The sequence below is a fragment of the Cervus elaphus genome, chromosome 21, assembly GCF_910594005.1.
Source record: "Cervus elaphus chromosome 21, mCerEla1.1, whole genome shotgun sequence".
Lineage (NCBI taxonomy): Eukaryota > Metazoa > Chordata > Mammalia > Artiodactyla > Cervidae > Cervus > Cervus elaphus.
Genome location: NC_057835.1, coordinates 79327942 through 79346616, shown reverse-complemented (window position 1 = coordinate 79346616; position 18675 = coordinate 79327942).

The following is an 18675-nucleotide window of genomic DNA, read 5'->3' as shown; positions in this document are numbered from 1 at the left end:
CATGCACCTGTAGTGCACCTCCTGTCTAGACTCAGATCTTACCATCATCTTCTGTGAAAGCCATGTTCTGCATAAAAGGCCATTTTATTGTAGACCTAGCAACAGTTTTTTTTCTTGGTTGCAAACTTATGGAAATAAAGTTAAAATACATTAGCAGACTTAGAGAAATCTACAGTGGTAGATAATGGACAGTGTTAAAACGTAATGTTAAAGGTTGTCTTCGTCCATTCAGGTTGACATAAAAAAAAAAAATACAGACTGGGTAGCTTATATAAAACAAAGATGTATTGCTTACAGTTCTAAAGACTGGAAATCCAAGATAAGGATGCCATTCTTGAGATTCCACCTCAAGATCTATCATCTCCCAAAGAATCCATCTGCTAATGCCAGCACATTTTGGTTTTAGGATTTCAACATATGAATTTTGAGAGGACATAAGCCTTCAGACTTTAAAAAGGTTCTGGGGAAAAGACATTAAATAAAGTTTGAAATTAAAAGAAAATACATTAATTTCATACCAAATCGTAAACTAGGAAATGCTGCCATCTTTCTCCCCAAAATTAATCCTAAGAAAATTGTTGGTAAAGAGTAATCATGGATATGAAGAGATAATACTGTGAAGAAATCTGAGAAGATTCACCTAGAATGGTGTTAGATGAATGAATACATCCTAGAGGGAAGAAATAGATTGGAAAAGGTGATTTTAGTTTCCTATGCTATTTCCTTTCAATGCCTTGGAAGAAAACTTAATTGTTTTATCAAAATATCACCTTAAGATTCCTAAAGAACTGCTTTTTTTCTTCATTGCTTAAATAATGTCTTTATTTTTTATTACAGAAATTAGATATATGTAATATCCTAGATCTAAAGTGCTGGTGAGGGGTTAAGACAATATCAGATCAGCACAAAATTTTATTAACATAAAAAATTCATGACTACAGGTGAGAATTGATCAGTTACCTCCAAAAATTGACCTCCCTACTCACTTCTTTAAAAATCTTCCATTAGACTTCCATTAGTGACTAACTACTAGATGAACTGTGCTACCATTGTAAACAGAAAACAGTGCATATTATGAAATATATATTATATAGTTTCAGATATTGACTAAGAAGCAGTGGAGAACTTTGAAGTTTGAAAGAAGGGGTCCCTGAAAGAAGGCAGACAACTGTTCCAGCTTAATCCCTGAAACCAACTTCAAGGCAACTGTATCAGGGAGATGAAACCAAATAGCCTGGTAGTCTCTATTGGTTGATGAGACAGATGTGTGCATTCACAGAAGCTGAAAAGAGTGAAAGTCAGTTGCTCAGCTGTGTCTGACTCTTTGAGACCCCAAGCACGTTAGCCGGCCAGGCTCCTTTGTCCACAAGATTCTCCAGGCAAGAATACTGGAGTGGCTTGCCATTCTCTTCTCCAGAGGACCTTCCCAACTCAGGGATCAAACCCGAATCTCCTGCATTGCAAGCAGACTCTTTACCCTCTGAGCCACTAGGAAGCCCCAGAGAAGCTGAACTAACTAAGAATTTATGGAGCCAATTAATAGTGAGGAGAGGGATACACAGACAGCAAGGTTCAAATATCTACAGACCGATACTCTAAAGAATTTAGTTGAGAAGTGATCTCTGAATGCTTGGAAAAAAAAAAAAAAGAACTTTGGAAAGCATTTGTTCAAATAACCCCCTAGAGCTCACAAATGATTGCAAATAGTGTTTTCATCAAGCAAAGTGGAGAAAACACGTAATAGAGGGGGCATTGAATACATTTCTCAAAAGAGTATTACCTTTTTAGTAGAGCTAAACTAGTCCCAGAATAAACACTGCTCTGAATTGGCCATACTGATTTCTGTCACTCAATTTTACAATTATCTTTAAAAAATCAAGATATACTATGGAAAGCTATTTTTTTAAGTACCAAAACTTGAGTAGATATTAGTATAAATATCAAAAGAACACATCAGTGAGGAGTTTCAAGAGAGAAGCAAAAAAGAACAAAAAGGCACAGAATAAAAATGAAACATACAGGATATAAAAATGTAGCATCAATTTCTAGGTAAAAAAACTTCCTAGAAAAAAGAAGGGATATTGCTGGTGATGAAGAGATTATATACTTTTTAAAAAACATAAAAGTCACAGAATTAACCAAATAAATTGTTTTAAAAAGGTTAACACTGGTCAAACTACAGGATTAAACGATTATTCTCTTTATCATATGGTTAAAATAAGGGATTATGTTTCATAATATTATTCTTCTCATATCTTCTTACAATGTGGAGCTTTTTCGTTGTTGTTTATTCAAGATTGCATGGTTTTTCTCACTCTGCAGAGATAACTACAAGATCAGACCTGTTACCAGGACCACCAGAAATGAAACATGTCCCCTGCACCCTGATAACGCTGGTCAACCTCTCCATACCACTGGCCATCTCGTCACCATCCTGGGAAAAGAATATAACCCATCTCTCAGTCTTGAGGGGCTTCCCAGGTGGCTCGGGGGTAAAGAGTCTGCTTGCGGTGCAGGAGATGGAGATGAGGGGTCAACCCCTGGGTCAGGAGGATCCCCTGGAGGAGGAAATGCACCCCGCTCCAGTGTCCTTGCCCGGGAAACCCCATGGACAGAGGAGCCAGGCAGGCTGCATCCGTGAGGTCGCAAAGAGTCGGGCACACACGCAAATCTTTAGAACTTGGAAAAGTCTAGAAGATTTTCTCGCCTCACATTTTCTGTTTTCCGTTCTCCAGGTTTCAGCGTTCCGCACTTGGATGAGGAAATGGAGCCCACCCCGGCGTTCTGGCCTGGAGACTCCCGGGACGGCGGAGCCGGGTGGGCTGCGCCCTGTGGGGTCGCGCAGAGTCGGACGCGGCTGAGGAGGCTTAGCAGCAGCCCCAACACTTGAATAAACAACAGCGAGGGAGCTCCACGTTGTAAGGAGGCGGGAGAGGAAAGCGCGGTGTAGCCTGCAGCGCTCAGAGTGAATGAGATAATGAAAGAAAAACTCATTTCTGAAAAAGTGTCTCAAACGTGAATTTGTACCTACAAGCTTCAGATAAAAAAGCAGAAACTTTTGAGTCCTGGTGATGACTTCTTAGAGCACTAACTCCCGTTAAAGGGTGTGTTAAGCAGTACACCCTATTGCCATTAAAATGAGCTATTGTCTAATCCAGGCCACAAGATGGTTGCTTAAAGAGTAATTCAGAAAGTCAGGGAGCAGGACAGCTCCTGGTAGGAGGGTCAGAGCTATCAATAAACTCCCGCTTGCCTTGCCCCGCTGGCCACAATCACCCTGAGTTTGGGGTCACTGAGGTGGGAGAAGAAAAAGTCAACACACAGGAGACTGGGTGTTAGTGTATATAACATTCATAATTTATTTGTAAAACTGTTTAAATCAACTAAAAACTAGACAAAATAAATGAAATATATTATGTGTTGCTTGCTTTCTCCAAACACATCCCATCAATTAATCACTTTTTATTGATGAAAAAAAAAATCTAACTTCCATCAAGGGAACTCTTCAGAGGAAAGAGAAAGTCCCTAATTTTTCAATGATATAATTTGGAGCATTATAGGAAGCTAGAGAATTGAGGATAATGCTATTAGCTTTTTTTTTTTCCTTTCCATATAGGTAAGATTTCATTAAGTTGAAGAGCAAACACATCAATCACAAGTAAAAATTCAGTTACAAATGAAGAGTTTATCATATTTTAAACTCATGTAAAGTTGATGAAGAGTGTGATTACTGAAGCAGTTTAACAGATTTCACTTTGTGAAAGATCCCAAGCATTAAGTCTACATTTTCACTGTGCACATCAACTATTATAAAAATACTTTTTGACATAAATAGGTGGCATGGGGAGACAACATTCACTGAGCTGTTTTTTAATAGCTTTCAGTCAGCTCATGTTAGGAAATATCAATTCAAGCTGTGCTTACCATTTGTTATGAGTCAATCATCAACCAGTGTGTGAAAATGTCCTGCCATAAAGTGAAATCTGAACATTACTTCCACTCTCTTTGAGGAAGGGTGAACTGTTTTTTAAAAAAAAAAAAAACATGTGTGTGTCTCATTTGAAGAACCTTTACTAAGTGAAAATAAAACATTTCTCTCCAAAGAAGACCATTTCACAGAAAATCATTAATAGTTCCAATATGATGGCTCATGTTGTACTTTGAAGGAAAAAAAAAAATGCTTCCCTAAATTAAAGATGAAACTTGTAGGTATGAAATTTGACAGTATTCTAATATTTTACATTATAATATCCAAGATCATTATGAAGTCACTATATATTATATTTAAAAACTTTTGAGGGGAAACACATATACATTCACACAAACACACAAATATGCATGTCTTTTTAGAATAGTTATTTTCAGTACACATTTTCCTTTAATAACAAGCATATGCAGTCTTTATTACCTTCATCTATTTTCTATCAGGGAGTGAAGAGTGACATTTAGGAAATTTACAAACTTAGAATTTTGAGCTTTAACTCTTGTAAATTCAAGCAATTCAATACCATTGTCACACATGACTACCTTCTTTCTCTTATCTCTTGCCTTGTGACTCGTTCTAATCTCCCCCGTATAAAAGCCCCAACATCACTCTCTTCTATGCCCTCTTCAAGATCAGCTTACCCACCATTTTCACTTTACTTCCAAATATATTGAAATAACATATATTCATTCTTTCCAGCTCCTCATCTTTCAATCGTTAATGTCAATGTCGTCTCTGCCTCTTTATTGAAAGGTCTCCTTTTACAGTCTGACACAAGTCCTATTTCCTGAATTCCATGATGCTTTCTTGCTTCCATTCTCTTTGCCCTTTAAATAGCAAGTGATAATTCTTCTGGATCAATAATTCTTTTGCCTCAAAGATGATATTACCCTTCCTAGTTTTCCTCTCCCTTGTCAGAATATTTAATATCCTTCACTGGTTTACTTTTGTGTGTTTGTCTCAAATGATCTGATTCTTTTTCTAAGATACTGTAAACCACAGTGTATCCTAGCCTCACAGTTTATTAGCAGATCTCCAAGTATCTGCTTTCTGGTGTCGGCAAAGGCAGATTTCCACATTTTCACTGCAGTGCTAAAGGCCACACATCCTTTCTCTCTGTCAGATCTCAAACAGAGCTAGAGACTTCTTGTTTCCAGCTCAGGAAATGCAGATAGAAAAGAACTGAACGACTAGGAAAAGGCCTGTAGTCTAGAAACCATCTTCCCAGAATCTCTTTGTTTTACCCCTTTTGAGAGTTGTCCAGCAGACTTTTCTCTTTTACACAGGTTCCTCAACTCATCTGCATTCTCCATATGGATGCAAATAATGTGTTTCTGAAAAAGAAGGAGTAGGAGATGGAAAAGAAGGAGAAGGGGGGTGGGCAGGAAGGACAGAAGAGAGAGGAGGGTGGAGAGGAGGAGGAAAGGAACATAAAATTCCTATCTCTGTTCCTCATATCAGGCTTCCTGATAGCCCAGCTGGTAAAGAATCCGCCTGCAATGCAAGAGGACCCACTTCAATTCCTGGGTCAGACAGTTACCCTGGAGAAGTGATAGGCTACCCACTCCAGTATTCTTGGGCTCCCCTGGTGATTCAGCCTGTAAAGAATCCGCCTGCAATGCAGGAGACCTGAGTTCAATTACTGAGTTGGGAAAATCCCCTGGAGGAGGGCATGGCAATCCCTCCAATATACCATCCCTGTTGGCTCAGATGGTAAAGAATCTGCCTGCAATATAGGAGACCTGGGTTCGATCCCTGGGTTGGGAAGATCCTCTGGAGAAGGGAATGGCTCCCCACTCCAGTATTCTTGCCTGGGAAATCCCACGGACAGAGGAGCCTGGCAGGCTACAGTCCATGAGGCCGCGAAGAGTCAGATAGGACTGAGCGACTAACATTTTCACTTTCCTCCTTGTTCAGCCGCCCAGTTGTGTCTGGCTCTTTGAGACCTCATGGACTGCAGCACGCCAGGCTTCCCTGCCCCTCACCATCTCCCAGAGTTTGCCCAAGTTCATGTTCATTGCCTTGGTGATGCCATCCAGCCATCTCACCTTCTGACATCCTCTTCTCCTTCTGCCCTCAATCTTTCAGCATCGGGGACTTTTCCAACGGGTCTGCTGTTTGCATCAGATGACCAAAATACTGGAGTTTCATTCCTCATTATCAAAACCCTAAGTCAGTTGCTACTGATAAAAAAGTGAAAGTGTTAGTCACTCAGTCGTGTCTGACTCTTTGCAACTTCATGGACTGTAGTCCTCCAGGCTCCTCTGTCCATGCAGATTCTTTAGGCAAGAATCCTGGAGTGGGTTGCCAACCCCTTCTCCAGCAGATCTTCCCAACCCAGGGATGGAACCGGGTCTCCTGCATTGCAGGCAGATTCTTTACCTTCTGAGCCACCAGGGAAATCTGATAAGAGAACAGAAAAAACATACAGTTTTAAGGCTCAAGGTATGGAGCTTATCTCCTGAATTCTGGATTGTCTTACACATACACTCCACCGTCTTCTCCCCCAAGTCTTCACATTCCTTACGTTCTTCCCGTGGTTCCATTTCTGTTTTGCCTTTACAGAGTTACCCATTCATCTTCTTCTCAACTTGAAAATTCTCTTACAAACACCTGACTTGCCTTTTATTCTCCCTGCAAGAAAGCATTAGCCACAGGCTCCTATGTGCCCTATCTGTTTTAAGTAGATATTCATTGCATACTTCGTGAATGAATGAGTATGTGAGTGAATGAAAGCACACTTAAAGTAAATGGAGACCACACTTTGAGTGGTAAAGTAGTTTGATGTAGAAGTTGATTGCCATTACATTTTCTAAGTGAGATATAAATGAAGCTTTTCCAATTCCATTTAAAAGTAGTCACCAGGATTCACATATAATTCAAATAAAAATGTCAAAGTAAAGCAAAGCACTGTTGCAGTTTTATCTCTGATATGTCAGATTCCATGAAGTGCCAAGAATTTGAAAAATATCTAAGCACATACACTCAACTGTCCAGCAATTTGTGCATGATATTAGTTGAAATTTCAAGTAAACTTTCAGTCTTATAATAATAATATAGAATGAACCATAGCTTTAAATAATGTCTACTTATAAAATAAAATTTTCTCACAGGTGTATAGTATTACTGGTGAGGGAATTATCAATATCAAAAAGTTGCAATTTGATACTAAAGCCTTTAAAAAATATTGGAGGTATACCTAGAAAAACAAATATATCTGAGAAGAAGTCATAATAAAGAACATTCTTCCACTTTCATATGTTTTTAATGTAGACAAATATTGTTATCCTTTCTTTTGCCAAGAGATTAGGAAAGACTTCATTAAATACTGGATTTGAGTGGAGGTGTCATCAACTCAGCAGTATTTTTGCTGAGTCGTCAATATATACACAGTTAAAGCATTAATTTTCCCTTAAAAGTATTCTTGAAAGCTGTGCTGTTTTAGAAACAGAAGCAAAGTCAGCTAAAAAAAGTACAGTCATAACACCTGTAAGTGGAAATATATTTAAAAAATCAATTTTGAGTATAGTGTTGTTATTTATTACAGAATTTAATCCAACTAGGTTTTTGTTAGCAAAGTTTAATATATTGCTTGATCCTGTATGTCTTTCACACCAAAATGTTAGTCCTGTTTCTCCTGTTTGAACTGTTGGAACTAAGCCTTTGTCTCAGAGGGTTTACCCAATACATTCTGAAGTCCTGATTTGCAATATGTTGTAAGAAATGACTTTAAAAGAGCAAGGCAGTGTATATGTACCACAGCTTCCTTGATCCCTGGGTCAGGAAGTTCCCCTGGAGAAGGGAATGGCAACCCACTTCAGTATTCTTTGCCTGGATAATTTCATGGACAGAGGAGGTTGTTGGGCTATAGTTCATGAGATGGCAAAGGGTCAGACACAACTGAGTGACTAACACTTTCACTTTGAAGTCCCACTGACTTTTGAAAAAAAATATGCATAGAGATACACATAATTTTACTTAGTATATTTTAACATCTATGAACAAACAAGCTGAATTAGCTCATATTTCTGTCTTCACTAACCTTTTCTCTAACTTACTTTGTTGGAAATTGTTTTAAATTTCAAAAACCGTGACACATGTAAATTAAGGCTCATAACAGACTTGTATGCTATATTTTATTAAAACGAATAATCACTCTATAATAGAATAACTCATCCTCAGGAAGAGGTAAAATTTGCTCTGAAGAATATGTAAGACACAGTTCTTCCTGCCTTAACATTTCATAATGACTCTTCTTATTCTTTATATTATCCTGTCAGTAGTTCTCTCTTTTATTTTACTTTTGTAATTATTTCCTTTAATATTGTCTGTCACTGGATGATGCTCCACAGTTGGGTAGAACAACAGGAGTTGATAGCTAACAGATCTAGACATTAATTGAAAATGTGAAAATGATCAACATTATACCACTTGGGAAATAGTCAGCATACTCAAAATATCTAAATCAAGTATTGAAAATCATTTGCACCAGCTTGGTTATGTTCATTGTTTTGATGTTTGGATTCCACCTAAGTTAGGCCAAAAAACAAAATTCTTGACCATTTCTCTGCCTGTGACTCTTTACTTAAACATAACAAAAGCATTCCATTTTTAAAACAAACTGTGATGGGCGATGAAAAGTGTATACCATATAATAATGTGAAATGGAAGAAATCATGGGGCAAGCAAAATGAACCACTACCAACCACACCAAAGACTGGTCTTCATCCAAAGAACCTGATGTATCTGTGGTGGAATTGGAAGGGGTCCTCTATTATGAGTTCCTTCTGGAAAACAAAATGATTAATTCCAACAAGTATTGATCCCAATCAGATCAACTGAAACCGCCTTTGACAAAAAGTATTCAGAGTTAATCAACATAAAATGTATAATTTTCCATCAAGATACTGCAAAACCACGTTTTTTTTGTTGTTGTTAGTTCCTAAGTCGTCTCTGACTCTTTGTGACTCCTTGGACTCCCTGCAGCAACACAGGCTTCCGTATCCTTCGCTATCTCCTGCAGTTTGCTCAGACCTGTGCTCATTGATTTAGTGATGCTATCAGCCACCTCATTCTCTGTTGCTCCCTTCTCCTTGTGCCCTCAATCATTTCCAGCTCAGGGTCTTTTCCAATAAGTTGGCTATTTGCATCAGGTGGCCAAACTATTGGAATTTCAGCTTCAGCATCAGTCCTTCCAGTCAATATTCAGGGTTGACTTCTTTTAGGATTGACTGGTTTGATCTCTTTGCTGTCCAAGGAACTCTCAAGAGTCTTCTCCAGCACTGTAACATGAAAAAGCATCAATTCTTTGGTGCTCAGCTTTCTCTGTGGTCCAACTCTCACGTTCGAACACAATTACTGGCAAAACAATAACTTTGACTATATAGACATTTGTCAGCAAAGTGATGTCTCTGCTTTTTAATATGCTGTCTAGATTTCTCATAGGTTTTCTTTCAAGGATAAAATGTCTTTTGATTTCATGGCTACAGTCATCATCCATAGTGATACTTGAGACCAAGAAAATAAAATCTGCCATTTTTCACCATTTATTTGCCATGAGGTGTTGGGACCTGATGCCATGATCTTAGTTTTTTGAATGCTGAGTTTTAAGCCAGGTTTTGCACGCTCCACATTCACTTTCACCAAGAGGCTCTTTAGTTCTTCTTCACTTTGTGCCATAAGGGTGGTGTCATCTGCATATCTGGGGTTACTGATCTTTCTCCCAGCAATCTTGATTTCAGCTTGTGATTCATCCAGCCCAGCGTTTCTCATGATGTACTCTGCATATAAGTTAAATAATCACAGTGACAATATACAGCCTTGATATACCTTTTTCCCAATTTTGAATCAGTGCATTGTTCCACTTATGGTTCTAACTGTTGCTTCTTGACCTACATACACGTTCTCAGACTGCAGGCAAGATGGTCTGGTATTACCATCTTTTTAAGAATTTTCCAGTTTGTTGTGATCCACACAGTCAAAGGCTTTAGTGTAGTCAATGAAGCAGAAGTAGATGTTTTTCTGGAATTTCCTTGTTTTTAATATGACCCAGTGAATGTTGGCAACTTGATCTCTAGCTCCTCTACCTTTTCTAAATTCAAGTTGTACATCTGGAAGGTCTCAGTTCACATACTGTTGAAATACAGCTTGAAGGATTTTGAGCATTATTTTGCTACCATGTGAAATGAATGTAATTTTGTGGTAATTTGAACATTTTTGGCATTGCCGTTCTTTGGAACTGGAATGAAAACTGACATTTTCCAGTCCTGTGGCCACTGCTGAGTTTTCCAAATTTGCTGGCATATTGAGAGCAGCACTTTCACAGCATCATCTTTTAGGATTTGAAATAGCTCAGCTGGAAATCTATTACCTCCACTAGCTTTGTTCGTAGTGATGCTTCCTAAGGCCCACTTAACACTCCAGAATGTCTGGCTCTAGGTGAGTGATCACACCATCTTAGTTATCCGGGTCATTAAGATATTTTCTGTACAGTTCTGTGTATTTTTGCCTCCTCTTCTTAATATCTTCTGCTTCTGTTAGGTCCTTGCCATTTCTGTTCTTTATTTTGCCTGTCTTTGCATGAAATGTTCCCTTGATATCTCTGCTTTTCTTGAAGAGATCTCTAGTCTTTCCCATTCTATTGTTTTCCCCTATTTCTTTGCATTGTTCACTTAAGAATACTTTCTTCTCTCTCCTTGCTAGTTAAGATGACTGCTAATCAGAAAGTCTTAAAAAATCAAAAAGACAATAAACATGAAAATATAGAAGGCAAGAAAATCTTCAGTCATATCAAAATGCCTGTGTTTTTTTAATAATTCTGATTTTTTTTATTCTTAAAAGCCCTTTTATAATCTCTCCAAAATTTCTGTAACCATAAAACGTAACTACTCTTCAACACAAACCTTTCCTTCACAATAAACATTTCTCTTTCTTAAGATTCTACCCCATATTGTTTATAGCTACTTGCGCATTGCCTACCTCACTGGTAAGACAATAAATACTGCCATTGGAAATTAAAATCGAACCCAGATGTAGGCCATGGGAATTTTGTGATTCTGACATAATGCAACACAAACTATTAGGAATATAATTGGAATTTCTTAGTGTCTAGATAGTCTGCTTATTCAAGAGGTCAGTAATTCATATTCAAATGTGTTTTCAAAAGCCAATCACTCAAAACAGTAATTCAGTGTGTTTGCCTTCATTTTCTTGCTATTCCAATGATTCGCATTTTCTATAAAATATCTGGCTTAGTTTGAATCTTCAAGATAATGGCATCTTTAATGTACCATCATTGCCTTGAAATAAGGAAAAAATTCTTCTTTCTCAGCAAGCCTAACTTGGTTCAGACATCTGTCTATAACTCTATGTAACCATTTATAACTGAGAGAAGAGAGATCTCATCAGTGCCTCCAGGAATAAATGGTGATTAACTTTAGCCAATTAGTTTCAGGTCTTCCCCAGTCAATTTTTATGACTCAAAATGGTGAAATGTGACATAAATACATCAAGATTAAAGGGAAGATTTGTATTACCAGTTTGGGCAAAATTACTTTCTTTCTTATTCCCCCTTGTTTGACAATAAAAAGATGAATTCAACCTCAAGATTGCAGGGAGAGATACCAATAACCTCAGATACGCAGATGACACCAACCTTATGGAAAAAAGTGAAGAGGAACTGAAGAGCCTCTTGATGAAAGTGAAAGAGGAGAGTCAAAAAGCTGGCTTAAAGCTCAACATTTAGAACACTAAGATCATGGCATCTAGTGTTCATGGCAAATAGATAGGGAAACAATGGAAACAGTGAGAGACTTTAATTTTGGAGGCTCCAAAATCACTGCAGATGGTTACTATAGCTATGAAATTAAAAGATGCTTTCTCCTTGGAAGAAAAGCTATGACCAACCTAGACAGCATATTAAAAAACAGAGACATTACTTTGCCACCAAAGGTCCGTCTAGTCAAAGCTATGGTTTTTCCAGTGGTCATGTATGGATGTGAGAGTTGGACTGTGAAGAAAGCTGAGCACCGAAGAATTGATGCTTTTGAACTGTGGTGTTGGAGAAGGCTCTTGAGAGTCCCTTGGGCTGCAAGGAAATTCAACCAGTCCATCCTGAAGGAAATAAGTCCTGAATATTCATTGGAAGGACTGATGCTGAAGCTGAAACTCCAATACTTTGGCCACCTGATGCAAAGAGCTGATTCATTGGAAAAGACCCTGATGCTGCAAAAGACTGAGGGCAGGGCAGGGGATGACAGAATGAGATGGTTGGATGACATCACTGATTCTATGGACATGAGCTTGAGTAAACTCCAGGAGTTGATGATGGACAGGGCAGCCTGGCGTGCTGCAGTCCATGGGGTCACAGAGTTGGACACAACTGAGTGACTGAACTGAACTGAACTGAACCTCAATGGCCATTAGTAGCTATTTTATGATCCAGAAAGAGCAGTATTAGAACCACTGACTCTGATACTTGTGCTGCAGAGCTGAGAGACTGAGTAAATCTGACTCCTGGTTAGGATCCACTGATCACACAATTCCAAGATCCAATTTTATCTTTGGACTTCCACTGTGGTAATTTTTTTTAAGTAAATTTATTATATAAGAAAGTTTGTGTCACTATTTATTTCAAGCAAAATTATTGTTCTAGAGATAGGGCACAATGAATACCATCATTTGCCAGAAGAGAATAAAAATCTTCCTGGTATTAATTAAAATGGAACTGTATTTCTTTTCATTAAAAAAAAAAAAATCTGTGATTAGGCAGTATAAGAGCTGCATGGTTTCATTAGTGATCCACCTGTGTCTCACTTCTTTGTGTGGTTTCTGCCTTCAGCTCTGTGTAGTGATCTGAGCTGGCTGCAGGAGCTCTAGCATTCACGTATACATCCCAGGTATAGGGGAATATATATCCTATGTATATATTCCAAAGAACAGGAGAAGCAAATTAGGAAACATGGGCACCACTCAGTTGAATTCGTTCTCTAGACCCCAGATCTTCCTGAGGTCTACTAAAATGTTTGTTTCACTGGCCAGTAATTTATAACCTTCTCCTAGGTATTAATAGCTGAAAAGGAGGGTAGGAAATATGGTCTTTATTCTGAACATTATTGTTCTCAACTTAATCTTGTAGCTCTTTCAGGAAAGAAGAAAAGGAAAGTGAGTATTGGGAGACAATCACACTGCATGGAGACAGATATAATGAAATTTTAGGACCATGGTTTCTAACAGTTTGTTTTTGATGACCAGCTGTTGTTCAGTTGCTAAGTCATGTCTGATTCTTTGCGACACCATGAACTTCAGCACACCAGGCTTCCCTGTCCTTCGGCATCTCTGGGAATTTACTCGAACTCATGTCCATTGAGTCGGTGATGCCATCCAACCATCTCATCCTCTGTCACCCCCTTCTCTTGCCTTCATTCTTTCCCAGTAGCAGGGTCTTCCAATGAGTTGACTCTTCACATCAGGTGGCCAAAGTATTGAGCTTCAGCATCTGTGCTTCCAATGAATATTCAGGGTTGATTTGTTGACCAGAAATATTGTTGAATAGAAATGGTTAAATAAGCCTGAACATGACCTAAATAGATATTGATAATGTGGGCAAATTCATTTTTGAATGCATGTGTTCATGCTAAAGCACTTCAGTCATGTCTGACTCTATGTGACCCTATGGACTATAGCCCACCAGGCTCCTCTGCCCATCGGATTTTCCAGATAAGAATACTGAAGTGGGTTGCCATGCTCTCCTCCAGAGGATTTTTCTGACCCAGAGATCAGACCTATGTCTCTTATGATTCCTGAACTGGCAGGTGGGTTCTTTACCACTTGTGACATCTGGGAAGCCCCATCTGTGAATACTTTTGAATAAATGTTCAAATGTCTCAAACATCTGAAATCAACAGTGTAATATATACAATAAACCTGTTTAAATATACCATTATATGGATACTCTTAAAAATAAATAAATGTTTTAATCAATGTTGATCAAACTGAAGAGTAAAGGTATTAAAAAGGGAAGAATAATATATTTTTTTTTAGAAGGTAGGACACTCTTTGTAATAAGGCCATATCACAAAGTTATATCACAAAACAACTGTAGAAAAGCAGCCAGTGGTACAGATCATGAAGTTGCGATGCTTTAAATTATTTTTATTGGAAATAGTTTTTTTTTAATTTATTTTTTTTATTTTTTTTCATTTATTTTAATTAGTTGGAGGCTAATTACTTCACAACATTTCAGTGGGTTTTGTCATACATTGACGTGAATCAGCCATAGATTTACACTTATTCCCCATCCCGATCCCCCCTCCCACCTCCCTCTCCACCCGATTCCTCTGGGTCTTCCCAGTGCACCAGGCCCGAGCACTTGTCTCATGCATCCCACCTGGGCTGGTGATCTGTTTCACTATAGATAATATACATGCTGTTCTCTTGAAACATCCCACCCTCACCTTCTCCCGCAGAGTCCAAAAGTCTGTTCTGTACATCTGTGTCTCTTTTTCTGTTTTGCATATAGGGTTATCATTACCATCTTTCTAAATTCCATATATATGTGTTAGTATGCTGTAATGTTCTTTATCTTTCTGGCTTACTTCACTCTGTATAATGGGCTCCAGTTTCATCCATCTCATTAGAACTGATTCAAACGAATTCTTTTTAATGGCTGAGTAATATTCCATGGTGTATATGTACCACAGCTTCCTTATCCATTCGTCTGCTGATGGGCATCTAGGTTGCTTCCATGTCCTGGCTATTATAAACAGTGCTGCGATGAACATTGGGGTGCACGTGTCTCTTTCAGATCTGGTTTCCTCAGTGTATATGCCCAGGAGTGGGATTGCTGGGTCATCTGGCAGTTCTATTTCCAGTTTTTAAAGAAATCTCCACACTGTTTTCCATAGTGGCTGTGCTAGTTTGCATTCCCACCAACAGTGTAAGAGGGTTCAAAAAGACAACCTCTTTAACAAGTGGTGCTGGGAAAACTGGTCAACCACTTGTAAAAGAATGAAACTAGAACACTTTCTAACACCATACACAAAAATAAACTCAAAATGGATTAAAGATCTAAATGTAAGACCAGAAACTATAAAATTCCTAGAGGAGAACATAGGCAAAACACTCTCCAACATAAATCACAGCAGGATCCTCTATGACCCACCTCCCAGAATATTGGAAATAAAAGCAAAAATAAACAAATGGGACCTAATGAAACTTAAAAGCTTTTGCACAACAAAGGAAACTATAAGTAAGGTGAAAAGACAGCCCTCATATTGGGAGAAAATAATAGCAAATGAAGCAACAGACAAAGGATTAATCTCAAAAATATACAAGCAACTCCTGAAGCTCAATTCCAGAAAAATAAATGACCCAATCAAAAAATGGGCCAAAGAACTAAACAGACATTTCTCCAAAGAAGACATACAGATGGCTAACAAACACATGAAAAGATGCTCAACATCACTCATTATCAGAGAAATGCAAATCAAAACCACAATGAGGTACCATTACACGCCAGTCAGGATGGCTTCTATCCAAAAGTCTACAAGCAATAAATGCTGGAGAGGGTGTGGAGAAAAGGGAACCCTCTTACACTGTTGGTGGGAATTTTTTAAAATTTAAATGAAAGTTGGAATGTGGAAAAAATTTATAATCTGAGTTATAATCTCCCTAACTTAAAATTTAAACATTATCAACATTTTCATGTTACTTTAGCCCTGTTAATATAATTTTATTAACAGCTGACCCCAGAAATGGCATTGAAAATAAGTCCTGGTTATGTTGCAACTATAACAATTTTTTTCATTGCATTGATTTACTAATTCAAATGAAAAGGACTGCAATTTTATTTTGTTTTACTGCCACTGGATTTTCTAAAGAAATTTATTCATACTGCTGTAAGAATTCAGAATGCTATTTCATTAGCTAGAATTTAAATATTACTAAGTAAACAGATAATTCCACAATATAAAGAAATGTGTCTTCTAGTAAAGGAAAAGTAGCTGTCCTGACCACTACAGCTGTTATTTACAAGGAAACAATTTTGTTTTACCTGTATCTTTCAATTGATGTCTTATTAGATGGCAATGATCCTAGAAGTGAGTATTCTTTTTCCCATTTTAGAGGTGGAGGATGTGAACTCTGAACACTGTCCTTGATTGATTTGGCTCATTATTTTCTGCCACAATTTGAGTTCCCAGATGCAACAGGAATCTAATAATAAAGATGCCAGTCACATTCCTCTTAAAACAGTTGCAATAATACAGCACTTGGAATTTTTAAGAAGCATAGATGCAGTAATATGTAATTACGGAACTTAAAGCTTTTCCTAAATCAGAAAACTCATTTTTTAATTTATTTTCTGGATAGGTTAAGAACCCCTGGAGAAGGAAATGGCAACATACTCCACTATTCTTGCCTGGAGAACCCCATGGAGAGAGGAGATTGGAGGGTAACAGTCCATGGGTTCAGAAAGAGTTGGACACTAGGGTGTGACTATCACTTGAGAAAAATAAAAATTAAATAGCACCTTCTAGGACCCATAGTAGGCTGTATAACTAGAAAAACACTTTTTTGGGTATGAAAAGACATGTGCTGCAAAGTGAATCACTTACCAATTTATAGTTGTCTAGCTATTGAAAAATAAATTCATCTGTCCTTGTTAAAACTTCCCAAACCCAACTCTTTCTTTGTATCCTCTTGGGGGGAAGAAAAAAAAGTTAATACCACTGTCAATTTCTGCTGGATTTCTGAAGTAACCACTGAACTTGACTTACCTGCAGTTTACTTCCTATTTAAAATCTACTCTCTCTCTGTAACCAGAATAAACATAATAAAGCTTGGATCTGAGCATAAAACTTCAGAATAGGGTCCAAATTCTCTAGCGTGTCACCAGATTGCCCTGAGTAGACCATCAATCTCGTCTTCCACAGCTCATTCCAGCAATACCAAAATAACTTTAATATCTGTAATGCACTGGGCGCTCTTAAAATTCTCAGGCTTTGCATTGCTGTTTCCTTTACCTTTAGCACAGAAGTTTTTACTGGACTTACTCATAAGGTCTGGGCATTATAAGACTGTTTGGTATATAAATAAAAGAATGACTTTCTTCATTTGTAATCTTAATTTGAACTGAACTGAACTGAACTGACATGGGTTTCCCTGATGGTTCAGCAGGTAAAGGGTCCTCCCGCAAAGCAGGAGGTACAGGAGACAGGCGTTCAGCCTCTTGATCGGGAAGATCCCTTGGAGGAGGAAATGGCAACCCACTCTGGTATTCTGGCCTGAAGAATCCAACGGACAGAGGAGCTTGACATCCAGTCCAAAGGGTTGCAAAGAGCTGGACACGACTGAGCGAACAAGCGAGCAAGGCCTTGATACATGTTTTCTCCTTTTTGAATTTATGTACTCAGCCGTTAAAAAGAATTCATTTGAATCAGTCCTAAGGAGATGGATGAAACTGGAGCCCATTATACAGAGTGAAGTAAGCCAGAAAGATAAAGAACATTACAGCATACTAACACATATGTATGGAATTTAGAAAGATGGTAACAATAACCCTATATGCAAAACAGAAAAAAAGACACAGAAATACAGAACAGACTTTTGAACTCTGTGGGAGAAGGTGAGGGTGGGATGTTTCGAAAGAACAGCATGTATATTATCTATGGTGAAACAGATCACCAGCCCAGGCTGGATGCATGAGACAAGTGCTCGGGCCTGGTGCACTGGGAAGACCCAGAGGAATCGGGTGGAGAGGGAGGTGGGAGGGTGGATCGGGATGGGGAATACGTGTAACTCTATGGCTGATTCACGTCAATGTATGACAAAACCCACTGAAATGTTGTGAAGTAATTAGCCTCCAACTGATAAAAAAAAAAAAAAAAGAAAAAAAAATTAAATTCAAAAGTGAGAAGCTCAGTGCAATATTAAGGAATTAAAATAGTTAGCAAACTTTGAATTACCTACAATTGTCTGCTAAATTCACCCTAAGACTAAACAATTCTGTGTTGAGGTAAAAAAAAATCACTTACTCTATGAGTGAGTTATGTCTGATTTAATCTGTGCCCGTGGGATTCCACTTTCACTGTGTGACCCTGGAGTCCTGCTCATGTAGAGCAAGAGAATCAACAGGTCAGCAACCCAGAAGACACACGGCAGAAGTGGCTTTATGCCCAGGTTTAGAGAAGCACTGTTCTTGTAGCAGCCATATAGAAGATCACGAGCTGTCTTAGAACTGACCTCTGTAATGATCAGTTCGATGATCATGTTTATAGGTAGAGTCCTTTAGAGAGAAGCCTCAACTCCAAATGGTACATGTAATAACCAAAGGAAGAGAGCTGGAATCTAAAATAAATGAACATTCTTGACAATATTGTCAGCACCATGAGCTTGTTCTTAGGGCCTCCTCTGTCCTCTATTCAGTTACAACTGAAAGTCAGTGAACTCTCGGCAGGAGTGGATCCTTACACACTTCAGTCTCAGTTACTCCTTCACTTACACACTCATACACACAGACGTACACTTTTTTCTATTTCTTAGGTTATTTGAAAAATTTAATTTCCCCCTCGTTTTACTACAGGACAATAAAGTCTTAGATAATCAAATCTAAGATTTGATTTCTTTTTTTAGAAATCACTAACTAGACTAATGTTGACAGCAAAGCAAGATAAAACAGAGTAAGCACAAAA